Below are 14,452 nucleotides of genomic sequence, written 5' to 3'. Positions count from 1 at the left end.
GGAGCTGCTTGTTTGACAATGACATCAGAATCATTGGGTATCTGAAGGATTTAATTTTTCACAATCAAACAAACTGAATTTTATTAATAAGTAGGGCTGTCAATCGATTAAAATATTTAATCGCGATTAATCGCAGGATTGTCCATAGATAATCGGCGTTAATCGCAAATTAATCACATTTGTATCTGTTCAAAATGTACCATAAAAGGACATTTTTCAAGTATTCAATACTCTTATCAACATGGGAGTGGGTAAATAGGCTTGCATTATGTAAATACATGTATATATTTATTATTGGAAATCAATTAGCAACACAAAACAATGACAAACATTGTCCAGAAACCCTCACAGGTACTGCATTTAGCATAAAAAATATGCTCAAATCATAACATGGCAAACTCAAGAGCTGTCAGTGTGTCAGCGTGCTGACTTGACTATGACGTGCACCAAACTGCATGTGATTATCATAAAGTAGGCATGCCTGTAAAGGGGAGACTCGTGGGTACAAGTTTGGAGCGTTATTTAGCCTCCTTCGCAACAAGCTAGTATGATATCATTGGTACCAATGGATTCCTTAGGTTTTTCTAGTTTCACATGATGCCAGTATCTTCCCTCTAGCTTTAAAACTGAGCCAGCTACAACCTAAAAATCGCAATTTGCATTAATGCGTTAAAGAAATTGGTGGCGTTAAAATGTTGCGTTATTATTGCGCTAATTTTGACAGCCCTGTTAATAAAACATATTTAATACTTCAGCCATGAAGAAGGAAAACTGGGATTTGAAAGTTAAGACTGATGGTATGAAAAAAAGACATATGGGAACACCAGTAGCCTCAGGTTGGACAGACAAGCCAGTAAGGATAATGAAGCTCCATGACCAACGTGGGAACACAGGGTGGCTCTGTGGTGTCAAGAGTGTGTAGCAGTGTAGCTCGGCTGCATGTGTGAATTTGAATCAGGAAGCGCTGGAGGACAGCGTGCGTGCTCAGCAAAACCTTCCCCAGGATAAGTAGAGGTTTTAAAGATATGTCTGATGCAGATGAACTTGGCACATAACAATTATGGACTCAACGCAGCTGCCAGTTTGCTCATGTCCATCTCTGGTGTTTTCTTAATTACATAATTAGTCAGAGTGTTGGTATATGTGATTTCCCTCTATGACATGCTGTCATTAGCTTTGAACCTGCCAGTAAAACACGGCCCCCAGGAGACAGCTAATTTGTGGCGGAGACTCATGTAATAGCTTTGGTAATTAGTGGATGCGACATTATTATTATTATTTCCCATGCTTACTGCATGTGTGAGTCATTCCATTTGCTAATGGTTTATGCAGTGCATTTCATGATATCCTAAAAATCCCAATACGTTTTATGTATTTGCACTCATTTGTTGACAGGGTTGTAGTCCAAACACTGAACAAAATAGACATGAAAAAGCACCTAAAAATCATATGTTAGTATCTGTTTCCTACTATTACCAAGAGAGAAATACCTGATCTTACTAATGTAATCATATCACATTGTACTGTATATTAAAATAATTCTTAGCAGCAGCTGGTCATTCCACATTATTAATTTAAATTCCATATCAAAAACAGTTTAGCACCTATGCACCACTTTCACACAAATCTCATTTCTTGAATACCACCATAAAAGCACTGACATTTAAAGATCTCTGGTAAAATGTCAGATAAGTGATGATGTTGAATGCAGGCCTAATGAAGAAGCGAGTCAGCATAGTTTCCAGCTCAATGTAAAACAAGGCACCTTTAACATTTCAACCGGAGCCTTGATAATCTGCTCTTTGCTGGCCTTTCAAATCGTTGCTTACCACTTACTATTATTATTTGTCCTTTGCTTGTATGCGGCTATGCACAGTCGCATTCAAAGAGCACCCGGGGGCACAGAAAGATGACACCGACAGAACAGTGTTGACACAGCGACTGTGTGTCTGCTGATGCTACATTACAGAGGTGTCACTGACTCAACGGAGCAATGACTTTGCTGAGATAAAGAGCACCGTGGTGACTGACAGCAACGCTGTCACCAAATCCAAATGGCGATTTTAAGCTTCATGGGTACTCTGCAAGCACGGTAAAAACAGTACTGTGTCCTTGTGATAATAATAATAATGAGGGACAGAGCTTAAAATACACCTAAACCATAATCCAAATGTTACCTTAAACACCTTCATTACCAGACCAAACCAGACATGTTCTTATCTACCTAGAGTCTACAGCCATGCTAGCCTACTCTCTGCATAGTACCTCAAGTACACTGAGGCTGTACGTGAGCTAAGTGCTAGTGGCAGCGTACTGTACTAACATGCTCACAGTTTAATGCTGTCATGGAATTAGTTTAACATGTTGGGAAATATGCTTATTTGCTTTCAAGATTTAGATGTGAAGATCAATACCACTGTAATGTCTGTACTAGGGCTGCACCAACAATTGTTTTTTTATTGATTAAAGCTGAAGTAGGCAAGATTGGATAATAATATGATTTAAAAAAAGTTATTTTTATAAAACGGTCACTACATCCTGACAGTAGTGCATGAAACAGGCAACCTGAAAACCTCCGGTGTCCTCCGGTGCTCCTAACGGCATCGGCAAGATTTCACAGACGGAGGAAAACAAGCAGTCGGAGCTGATCTGGGATCTGCTGTCCATCTGCTGTCTATGAGAGCCGGCTGTCAATCACTCGCGAACTCAAACCAAACAGTCAAACTAGGCAGCGCTGATCAAATATGAATCAATATTATGTAACGTGAATGCTTATTTCTCGCCTCAAATGTTTTCAGAATCATCTTGTAGTGTACTGTTTAGCTGTAAAATGAGAAAGTTTGTGACCCGGCAGCCATGTTAAGATATCTTGAAGGAACGCCAAGTTCCAGTCACATGACCGGAGCCCAGCCAATAGGAACGCTCTCTCTCTGAAATGACCTGTGATTGGCCAAAGTAGATTTTCTAAAGCCTGAAAACGTAGCCATGAGGAGGTGCAGAAGTCTAGTTATCTCTCAAAACACTTGATTACAATATGCTGAAAGGTTATTATGGAATTTTTGCCCAATGATGCCAAAAATATACTGCCTACTGCAACTTTAATCTAACGATTTATTTTTTGATTTACCTGGAGAACTCTGAACTGGAGAATCAGTTTCTTTACCTATACTTGACTTAAAATTTTAAATGGTTATGAAATACTGCATATTGATTTCATCACTGGAGTAATATGCAGTTAAGATAATCACAGTAAAATGTATTTTTGCATCAGTCTGGGTAAGGAAAATAATTGGAACGATTTACAGACTGTGACAACAGACTAATGCTAGTTAAAGTCATTTCTCACTCATACATGGCCGTTAGGTAAACAGAAAATACAAAACGGACAAATAATAACGTTAGACGACACGCAGTGTAACCTTACTGTAACAGCAGCAGTGCAGAAATTACTAATTATTAACATGATGAAGAAACATTTAGAAAATCAATGTTAAGTGCCTACTACAAACAGAAACACATTGAAATGCGTGTTGATAATCTTAATATATCATGCTTTGGTTGGGACACAAAGTGAACAGGGTGGTGCTGTCTTGCTGCCGCGGCTGTCTTGACAAAGCACTCCGGGATGCTTTCGTTTTTGGAAGTGTCATAGCAGTTGTACTGCTGTGATAGCCCATTTCCAATCTGCAGAGTTTACAGAGCACCACATTGTTGGGTCTCTGTCTAAAATACTTCCACAGGTTTTTTAGCTGCAGCTTGTTCTCGGGGGGAATAAATGCTTTGACCGGGGGAAGACATTCTTGTGATGCACCGACGCACGTTATGCAAATCTACGTATTTTTGTAATCAATGACGTTGATTACGTCAATGAATCGCCCCAGCCCTAGTCTGTGTGGTAAACATGAAGTATCCGCCAGCAGCCGATTAGCTTAGCTTATCACAAAGACTGCAAACAGGAGAAAAAGCTAGCCTGGTTCTGTCCTAAGGTAACAATATCCGCTAAACAACATGTCTAAATTAACATGTTATATCTCGTTAGTTTAATCTGTACAAATACTGAAGTACAAAAAGGACAAGTTGTGGTTTTACGTGAGGTTAGGTGCTGGACTATTTCTAATCAGCTCCTGGAGTTTTCTCCTGTCTTAGGTTGCTAGACAGCCAGCAGAGACTCCAGAAAGTCATTGTGCATTGTCAAGAAAGATTTCTGCACATAACCCCTGTAAAACTGCAACTTGTCCTTTTCTACACTTCGGTTTTTGTGTCAATTAGTGAACTTTAGAGGTGGTGGTAGGGCAGATTTTGTTTCCTTCAGACAGGTTAGTATTTACCAGACAGACATGAGTGGTATCAATCTTCTCATCTAATTCTTTGCTAGAAAGCAAATAATAGTATTTCCCAAAATGTCGAACCATTCCTTTAAAGTTGCTTAAATTAGCAACTTTTAGCGAGCAGGATTTAGCATTTTCCAATGTTCACATGTATCTCGGCCATGTGTCCTACATTGTTATTTTCCACCAACAACTGCAACAGTCATTATGATGTTCCCTTTAGTTTAGTTTGACGCATGAGAGGTGAGTCATTTCTGCAGGCCTGTGCTCATAGTGACACAGACACACACATATACGCCAACACAGTCACACAACGAAACCAGCATGACTTTCCTCCCTCCTAATGATGATCAATAGCCTGTGGGCTGAGGGAAACCCTACTGTATCCGTCACTACACCGAACCACAGGACCCTTAAGAGGGGCTGAAGAATAGCTGAGGTGGGTCGACCCATCATCTATAATGAACCCCCTTGGAGCCGACACATTATATGTGGAAATGGCTCCAATTAGGCCATCTAGCTGTAAAGTCCAGGGAGGGTTGGACAATTACAAAGTTAGAGGGGAGGATGTGGATGGGACCGAGCTACAATCAGGTGTTATCAGAGCTGCATTCAATCACTCTGTTCTTAGCCAGCGCCTTCCTTCACTGCTTCAAGTCTGCTGATTGCACGAATCAAAGGCTATTTTTTTCCTGCAGTTTAAAGACCCATATCATTACACATCCCCCAAACAGCTTCTCATGTTGAAGCACAATGATACTAATTCTGTTTTTACGGTCAACGGCTTTCATTACTTGACATCAGATGCCAATGCATGCATATTACATTAGAATGACAATCTGCTTGCAGATGATCATAATTAGAATATTTTCAGCCTTAAGTGAAGCCTTGTTCTCTCACAAAACATTCATCACTTCCACTGTAGTGAAATACACATCTGAAGTAGATTTCTTGGTTGGTAACTAACGAAACTGACGTGTTTTTATGACCCCTTTGGAGGTGACATGTCGTCATGAGTTTGATGAATGTATCCCTGAAGTCTGACCGACCCTTCTGGCCCTTTGACCTTTAAAGGAGCACGAGGATTTCTGTTTGGATGGATGGAGTGGAGACATTAAGCAAGAGAAAAGGTCATAGGCTTCACACAACTATTCATATGGCTGCAATCATGTATTAATGTCACATGTTTACTTGGATTATGTGCGTCATCATAGGCAGTGTTTGACAGCGTTTGGTTATATTTTCAATATGTTTCTGAATAGTTTGATTTAAAGTTTTCATTAGTTATCATTCTGTCAATTGCTTTAATCTAGGGCTGCCAATTAATTAAAATATTTAATTGCAATTAATCGCATGTCTGTTCATGATTAATCGTGATTTATCGCAAATTAATCGCACATTTTTTTTCTGTTAAAATGTACCTTAAAGGGAGATTTGTCAAGTATTTAATACTCTTATCAACATGGGAGTGGACAAATATGCTTTATGCAAATGTATGTTTATATTTATTATTGGAAATCAATTTACAACAAAAAACAATGATAAATATTGTCCAGAAAGCCTCAAAGGTACTGCATTTAACATAAAATATATGCTCAAATCATAACATGGAAAACTCAAACCCAACAGGTAACAACAGCTGTCAGTGTGTCAGTGTGCTGACTTGACTATGACTTGCCCCAAACTGCATGTGATTATCATAAAGTGGGCATGTCTGTAAAGGGGAGACTCCCATATGACCAGTATGACATGGTTGGTACCAATGAATTCCTTAGGTTTTGTAGTTTCATATGATGCCAGTATCTTCAATCTAACTTTAAAACGGAGCCCGCTACAACCTAAAAATCGCAAGTTGCGAAATTGGTGGCATTAAACCGAAATTGCGTTACTGTGTTATTATTGCGTTAACTTTGACAGCCTCATTATCACACAAAATATTGAAAACTGTGATGTTGTAAATGCAAAAACAAACCTCTCATGTTTACTTTTCAGGTGCTGTCAGTCTTTTTAACAAAATCTCTTGGAAGCAATGTGTTTGCAGAGAAAAAAAAACACCTCAAATGTGATAAATCATTCTAGGAACAGAGTCAAAATTGTGGCGACAGCATTTCAACAACAAGCATCATGTCCTCTTTTGAAAATTTGCAGAGCCGACCTTTAATGTGATTTTGAGTAGGATGTGCTTTCCTTGCCTGGCTCATGCTCAATTTATCTTGAGCATTTAGAGATCCAAGTGAACAGAGAAATGACCCTTTGTGTTTGAGCATCGCAGAGGATTTTCACCGGCTTACTATTGATTAATGTCTTCGTCCAATTCAGACTAACACATTGTTTTGAGTCGAGGCAGAACTGAGAACTCAAAGCACACTCAAACATACAGCACATCCCCTCTTTCAGATGGTAATCCTACATGATGAAGCAGTTTCGTACAGCTTCCCGCTGCATATTACTTCAGTTCTTTGTATGTGTATGTATGTTTGTTTGTATCTTATCCAACCAGATGAGTGTTTGTACGTGTCAGTTTGTCCTGTCATGGTTGGCAAGCTCTGAACATTCAAATGTCGCTGTTCATTATCGCCCTCTCTGCTTTGATCGTGTTCCTTGATAAAATCACAGAACAACTATTGATCTTCATCTATTCATTTGTGACATGATTTGTGTAACAAATGACAATTGAGAATGTGCAGTAAGCTCACGTCTCATACTCAGAAATTCTTGCTGATATAGTATACACCCGGGCATTTCTACCATACACAGAATCCACATACTATACTAGATACTCTGTATGAATAATATGTTAGTATGTGATTTCACACACAGCCACATTTGGGGAAAACAGTTTGCTCATTGTTTTGGACGGTGTGTTCGGCTAACAGCTAACGGCTAATGGAACAACCAGTACACACAGAGCTGAAGGCATCGCCGTCGCTAACAGCTAACGGAACTACACATAGCTTGAGTGCATCACCGCCGCTCCAGAAACACAGTGGGGGAAAACAGTTTGCTCAGTAGACTTGCAGCCTAAATAAACGCTTGAAGTCGCGGTTACGCCCGTGAGATGGAGCTGAGACGTGCGTCTGCACAGAGCCGGTGCAGACATCTTCATGGATTAAAATGAGCAGTGGTTGTTGCAGACACACCTGGCGGAGATCTGCACTCTACTGAGTGCATCTTTCTACCAATAGATCCTCCTAAATGCTACACTCTGGACCTTCCAATCTACCAGGTTCAGTGTTTCAGACTTAAATGTAACCTGATGAGACTTAAGCAGGCTGTGTGAGACTAACTACAATTCAGTGCACAAAGCTTTGATAATATGGAATAAAAAATAGCTTGTTTCTTCTCCCAAACACTAAACACCATACACAGTGGCCATATGCTGGGCTAGAAAATGGAGCAATAGGATTGCCTCAGAGGAGTTTGTTGATGCTGTGTAGCTGCAGGGCGAGACAATGTTGGTGTATCCCAGTTTGCTTCCCAACGGAGATGGTGCAATTCTGGGGGGTTGTGCTTTAGTTAAGGCTGTTGTCCTGTTAACTGCTGCTAGTTGGGCCAACCCGGGGCTGTCTAATGATGCAAACATACACACACTCAAACACTGATGTGGTCTGATGGGCTTCAGGGTGATTTAACTTCTTTAAAAGCCTTCAGGATCTCCCTGTTTGTGTGTGCGTGCAAGTGGATGCGTTTATATCTGTGCTTGTGTTTTTGTGTGTGCAAACATGGCTGCATGTACGTGTGTGGGTTTCATCAGACAACTCAACGCCAACTTTCACAATTCCCCAGGACCTCGCCGAGTCTTGGAGCAGTGCTAGTTATCTAATCTTGCAGGAGCTCACTGTGTGCAGGTACCGTAAAGTGCTGCAGCCAGCTGGCTCGTGGATAAATCCCAAAATGTCTGGGAGACTGAACCACTTATTTGGGTTATGTTGGTTTGGGTGGAATTGAGTTGTTCACATGCTGAACTTTCAATGATCTACTGTGCTCATTTTAGCTTTTGTGTGCTAAAAAATACTTGCTTTTCACCATGATTTTGCTTTCAGTTTGCATGCCTCCTGCATTTGGTGTGTTTGTTACTGTAACTGTGCCATACAGCTCCTCTGCGAATGGTTTACACTCCAAAACCAGGTTGCTGTGCACTGAATAATTCAATGTTCAAGAGGGAAACGTTAAGAGACATTTCTCATGATAACAATGAAATTGCAAACAGTTGCATCATTGCACAACACTGTTTTACTCCTTTTAATCTTACAATACAACATTATCCAAGTGTGAGAAATCTGTGTCCTTGCAAAAGTGCTTCACAGCTGTTGCAAGCTGCTGTTGCACTTAGTCCTTTCAGCAGTTCTTACAGTAGTTTGAAGTATTTAAAAGACCTAATTTCAACATTTTTGTAGACATTTTCTGTTTTGAATGTCTCAAAGGAAGTTAGCAATTAGTGGGTAGTTTGATTACAAGTTCAAAGGTCTGTCTTTGAAAAATCATTTAGAAATGACTGGTTGAGTACAAGATAAACTAAAAAGCACAAAAATTCATTCACAAAGCCTTTTCATGGCAGCCGCATTTTTCACCAACACATTTTTAGGTCAGCCATTTGTGTGCTCACTTGGCTTGTGAGAATTAATGCGACAGAAAACTGCCAAGGGGACAAATGTAATTGTGGTGTAGGTGGAAAAAGCAAGTAAACATTGATGCATTTAAGCACTTCCTAAAACCACCAAATGTGTGTGTTATTATCTTTGAACTGCTCGTTTCATATAAGTAATCACATACAATGATTGTGCGTCATGCTTGGAGTGTCATCATTAATCTTGGAATAATTCAGCAGCTAATGCCCTGGAATTGAAATGAGAAAACGTCGCCTGTAGGTCTTCTGCGTAGCAGGTTTGTGTCATTACAGAACAAAGAGATTGTGCAACAAAGGGCAGAAGAAATGTTCCGAAGAGCTCACAGTAGATTTGCTGGAGCGACAATGATGAGCAGTGTCTTCCTTGTATTAAGAGTAACAAGCTCACCCGAACACCGAGCTGAAATCTAGGCAGGAGGTTCAAGGATTGCCTAGTTTGCAGCAGGCATAAGGAGAAATACAATGGATGCTTTTTTTGGGAAGGCGCATTCTCACTTAATAATTTATGTTCCAATTTCTTGTTCGACAAAAACCTTGGTCTCCAGCGTGTTTATCATCCAGGGGAAGGGAGAGACACAGGGACGCACTTACTGTTAATAACAATGCCTGGAGGTGGGATATAGAAAATGATGGTCTATTCTAAATCTGCTCTGCAGCCGTAGGACATTCAGGACATTACTGTAATCTATTCTAAACATACACTGCACTTTTCTGTATATGCTCAGCTTTTTACATACTGGTACAGTGTACCTCTGTTTGGGAGATTAGTCCGAATGCTGCAGCTGTGATAAAGACTGAGGCAGATTAACACATAAAGTACACCCAATGCTGTCGTTTTTCTGCATCTAACAGCGTACAACATCTGAATTTTCTCTCCTCTCTATGCAGATGGTGCTGTATTACCTATAATTGCTGACTATTGTGTTTATTACCAGAATCATGATAACCATATGAGCCATGTGTTCAGAATGGTAACTCTTGAATCACATGAATTATGATCTTAAACACTGTCAGGCTTTTGAGTCTACAAACTATGGTTCACAATCAATTAGAAAAATATGACATATAAAAAAGAGGAATATCAGGTAATACAAACAAAATATATAGCCATCAAATTGTGAAATATTACAATACCTTTTTTAAACTGAACTCAGTATTGTACAATTATATTAACTCTGCTTCTTTTTACAATTACAGTGTTTATTACACGTCGCTTTTTATCAAATTCCAGTAAGGATGCAGCGATTACCGATTATTTTCATGATTAATCAATTCATTGTTTGGTCTATAAAACATAAAAAAATCAGCCATGTGTCCTAAAAATTACGTTCCCATACAACTAAACTGCATTCTCAATTGCGTCTAGATTTTGTTGCGGATTACGTTTATCTTTGACGTATCACAAATACGTTTGTAAGTCCATGGACAAGCAAATGACGTATTATATCGAGCGACCGTTAATGAAAGTTACGTGGAACAATAACGTTATTGAAAGTTTTATGGTATAATTACGAGTATAACAAGCAAAGAAATCCACTACGGGTGGGAAGGGTCGTGGATGGGTCAAACTAACACCGGACTTTCCCCCAGAAGATCGCTGTTCAGGTCCTGTGTGAAACATAGTCAATCCGAACCGCAATGTTTTTTTACTAAACCTAATCTTGTTTTGTGTTGTTTCAATGTCGTAGTCATTTTAAGCCAAACCATGTTTTTTTTTTTACTAAACTTAACAAAGTAGTTTTGTTGAATTTTTGTATTTGTTTTGTTTCATTTTACAACATTAACCACGTATTTAAACTGCGACCATAATCCAACACAAACAAATATGTTTCTCTTGAAACATAATTGAGAATACAGTTTAATTGTATGGGAATGTAATTTTGTGTGAGACAGGGTTGCCAAAGATAGTGACAATGCCCTTCACAATAAATGTCTTTTTATGTGACCAACAATTGAAAATCCAAAGATATTCCATTTACAATACTGTTATGAGAAGGAAGAGCAGCGAATTCTCCCATTTGAAAAGCTGGAATCATCAAATGATTAATCGATTATCAAAGTAGTTGCCTGTTAATTTTCTGTTGATCAACTAATCAATTAATCGACTTCTCATTGCAGCTTTAAATTCATGATTATTTATTTCATGTCTTTTTTATTTAATTAATATATATAAAATCTTAATTTTTAAGATGCAGTAATAATTTTGAATTCATGTATTAAACCGTATCTGTGCAAGTTTTAGACAGTGTTGGCCAGCACAGAGGGAAAAGAGGAATTATACTGTAGGTGTGTCTGGTGGCCTTAGCCTCTCTGAGCTTTCTTTCTCATCCTCCCTCTTTTCTGTCAAACTCTGTCACGCACACACACCCACACACTCAATTTCACCCACTCTTCGTCCTTCTTATTCTAGTATCCTCCTCTTTCTCCATCTCATCTTCCATCCCTCTCTCTCACACACAATTTATCCCTTTTTTTGTATTAACTTCCTCCTCCTCTCCACCCCATCTCCAGCCTCCCTTCTTGTTCCTCTCTTCCTCCATTCATCTCCCTCTCTCTCTCTCCCTCCCTCTGTCTTTTTGACTAGCTCTCTCTGGGGGCGGATGCGCCTCTGTGGCCCTCTGCAGATCTGGAAAGGACATCCTCTCAGTTTAATTCAAGTCAACCCCGGTCTCCTGGTGCTCCAAGACGCAGCATGTGTGACAGCTCTACAGAGACAGCCAGAAGGAACAGACAAGTTTCATCTGCATATATGTGTGTGTGTGTGTGTGTGTGTGTGTGTGTGTGTTTCAGCCAAGCATCTTTCAACATTTCCCCGCAGACTGAAAGAGTTAATTTCACCCTGGCAGCAATCGTAGCCGTCTATAAATCTATGATGAGAGGCTGCTATGTTGATTAGTCAGTGATAATTCAGCTCACACCAATTAAGGAGGTTGGGAGTGCTATCTAAATTATTACATAACATATGCTATGTGCTCTAAGCTTGTTGGAGAGACTGTAAATAAAACTATGATCATGAAGACGTTATGGACTCGTGCCTTTTCTCACATGTTGGAGCCACACATGAGCAAACAGTTTACATAGCAGCCGCCTAAAGACAGGCCGCGTGTGGGAATATAGCATGCAAGATCATTCAGTGTCATGCAATATGATTAAATATATGGCAATATAATAAAGCCCGATAAAACAACACAACGTGACCGCAGAGTTGAATCAATACCTCTCTACAACAGCTGTCAGCGTGTCAGTGTGCTGACTTGACTATGACTTGCCCCAAACTGCATGTGATTATCATAAAGTGGGCATGTCTGTAAAGCGGAGACTCGTGGGTATCCATAGGATCCATTTACATTCACATATCTTGAGGTCAGAGGTTAAGGGACCCCTTCGAAAATGGCCATGCCAGTTTTTCTTCGCCAAAATGTAGTGCAAGTTTCGAGCGTTATTTAACCTCCTTTTCGACAAGCTAGTATGATGTGTACCAATGGATTCATCAGGTTTTCTAGTTTCATATGATACCAGTATCTTCTATCTAGCTTAAAAACTGAGCCCGCTACAACCTAAAAATCGCAAGTTGTGTTAATGCGTTAAAGAAACTTATTGTCAAGATATTCTACTAGAAGCCAGAAATGTCGAAATTCTTATTATTATTATCATTATTATTATTATTGTTATGAGCGGGCCTGCATTAGAGGAAATGTCTGGGAAGTCAGGAGGATTCATCCTCTGGTGACCATGAATATCTGTAAAAAAAATGCTGCATGACTGGTTTGTCAAAGCATATCCAATAACTACAGTATATCTATGTTCTGCCTTTTAAAAACATCTTGATTTCACTGTTATGCTTTTTGTTTTATCATTTATCTGAGAGCAGTTGGTGTAATATACAAAAGTTGAATATTTGGTGCAGTGTGAAACATTGCTATCGACCAGTGCTGTGATCCCAGGGCTCTGTGGTTTATGTAAGCGCTATAGATCTGTGTGCTAACCTGTCTTATTTCGGCCGTGTTTGTTTGCACTGGGAAAAAAGGCAATACTGTATGAGAGTATAAGGTTTATATTCATCTTACCCTCGGCTTGCCAATAAGAAATCATGATATTTTCTTTGGTAGTGTGAGGAGACAACAGAGCCTACAAGCAATTTTACAGCCAAGCCATTCTCACTCTTTCTCTCTCCCCCTCCTCACTATCTCATCATTTGCTGCCTCCACACCTTAAGATTATTCCCTCGGATTTGTCATCAGCAGCGTCGGATCTTGAGCTCTCACACCTATCCCTGCCTTCCTCACCTCCCAATCGTCTCCCTCATGCTCCCGTGCACTATGCCCATATATATATCAACCTCTAATAATATCAGAGGCCAGGGGGATCGCAGGCTCCAGAGGTAAGTGGATCTGTCAGATCATTTTGCCCCTGTCTTCCACCTAATTCCTCTACTGGATTTCCTGGTGAAAATGGAACATCTATTGGACAGGCAGCGAGACAGAAAGTAGGAAGACGGCCATGATAGAGTGAGACACAGAGTGGAGGTACTATCACCTGCATCCTCCTTTTGCCTTTATCCGCATCATTTGATGCTCACAGAGTTTTAATTTTAGCTGCCTTGCAGAGAGAAATGAATAAATAAGGCATCTGCGTGTTTGTTAACGTTAGTGACAGCAGAAAAAAAAAAGAATAAAGCAAGATTGTCAAGGTCAACCCGGCTGTCTGCATAAGGCAGTTACAGAGATGAAAAAATATCCTCATATATTTGAAAAACATCTCTGGATAGAAATACACTGTTCCTGACAAAGGAATCAATATCTCACATTGATTTTTAGATGGAATACTGGTTATGAACTTCTTAATTGCTGCCAGGGTTTACATTTTTGCCAGTATCATGTGTATTGTTGATTAAATGATCAACGGCCAAAATGTCCGTTGGGAAATATGCCAAATAAATGAATAAATTCATGAATAGCATATTAAATAGCCTTATATTATGTGACAAGACAACTTAAATATAAACTTATATTATACAAAGTTTACATGCCTCCGCTATGATTCCAACCCAATACACTTTTTGTCAAACTCAGCGAATATCTCCTCACGGTCCGCTGGCTGTCTGTTATGTGTGTTCGCTGAAACAAATTCATGGCTCTACAAATGGGAAACAAAATGGCTCAGACTAAGCCATTACTGGTAGTGGATGTCATTTATTTATTTATTTTTACAATCAAACTTCTATTGAGGTTTTTGAATGAAGCCTTGAATGTCTGTCGTCATATTTTATGATGTTTTCTGACTCAGTGAAAATGTTGTTTTTTGAAAGGCTAAGCACCAACATGGATTGAAGCACAATATTTCATTATATAAAAACAAGTTATGAATTTTGAAAATGATTATCTATCTTTTTTCAATAAATATTGACTTTTGGGCTTTGGACTGAGACAATTACAGAGACGAGGAGCGCCGCCACTGAGAGAGAGAGAGAGTCTGAGGGGAAATGAAGGTGGACTAT

The 14,452-nt window shown here is 39.5% G+C and overlaps 1 protein-coding gene across 1 annotated transcript in view; it reads right to left on the bottom strand.

The window, feature by feature from the left end:
• b3gat1a (beta-1,3-glucuronyltransferase 1 (glucuronosyltransferase P) a) overlaps window positions 1-14,452 on the bottom strand; it is a 167,314-nt gene that overhangs the window by 27,815 nt on the left and 125,047 nt on the right. The window lies entirely within an intron of this gene.

Source organism: Sebastes fasciatus, chromosome 7 (assembly GCF_043250625.1).
Source record: "Sebastes fasciatus isolate fSebFas1 chromosome 7, fSebFas1.pri, whole genome shotgun sequence".
Classification (NCBI taxonomy): Eukaryota; Metazoa; Chordata; class Actinopteri; order Perciformes; family Sebastidae; genus Sebastes; species Sebastes fasciatus.
The sequence above is the reverse complement of the archived record's forward strand: the minus strand, read 5'-3'. Positions and strand labels throughout refer to the sequence as shown.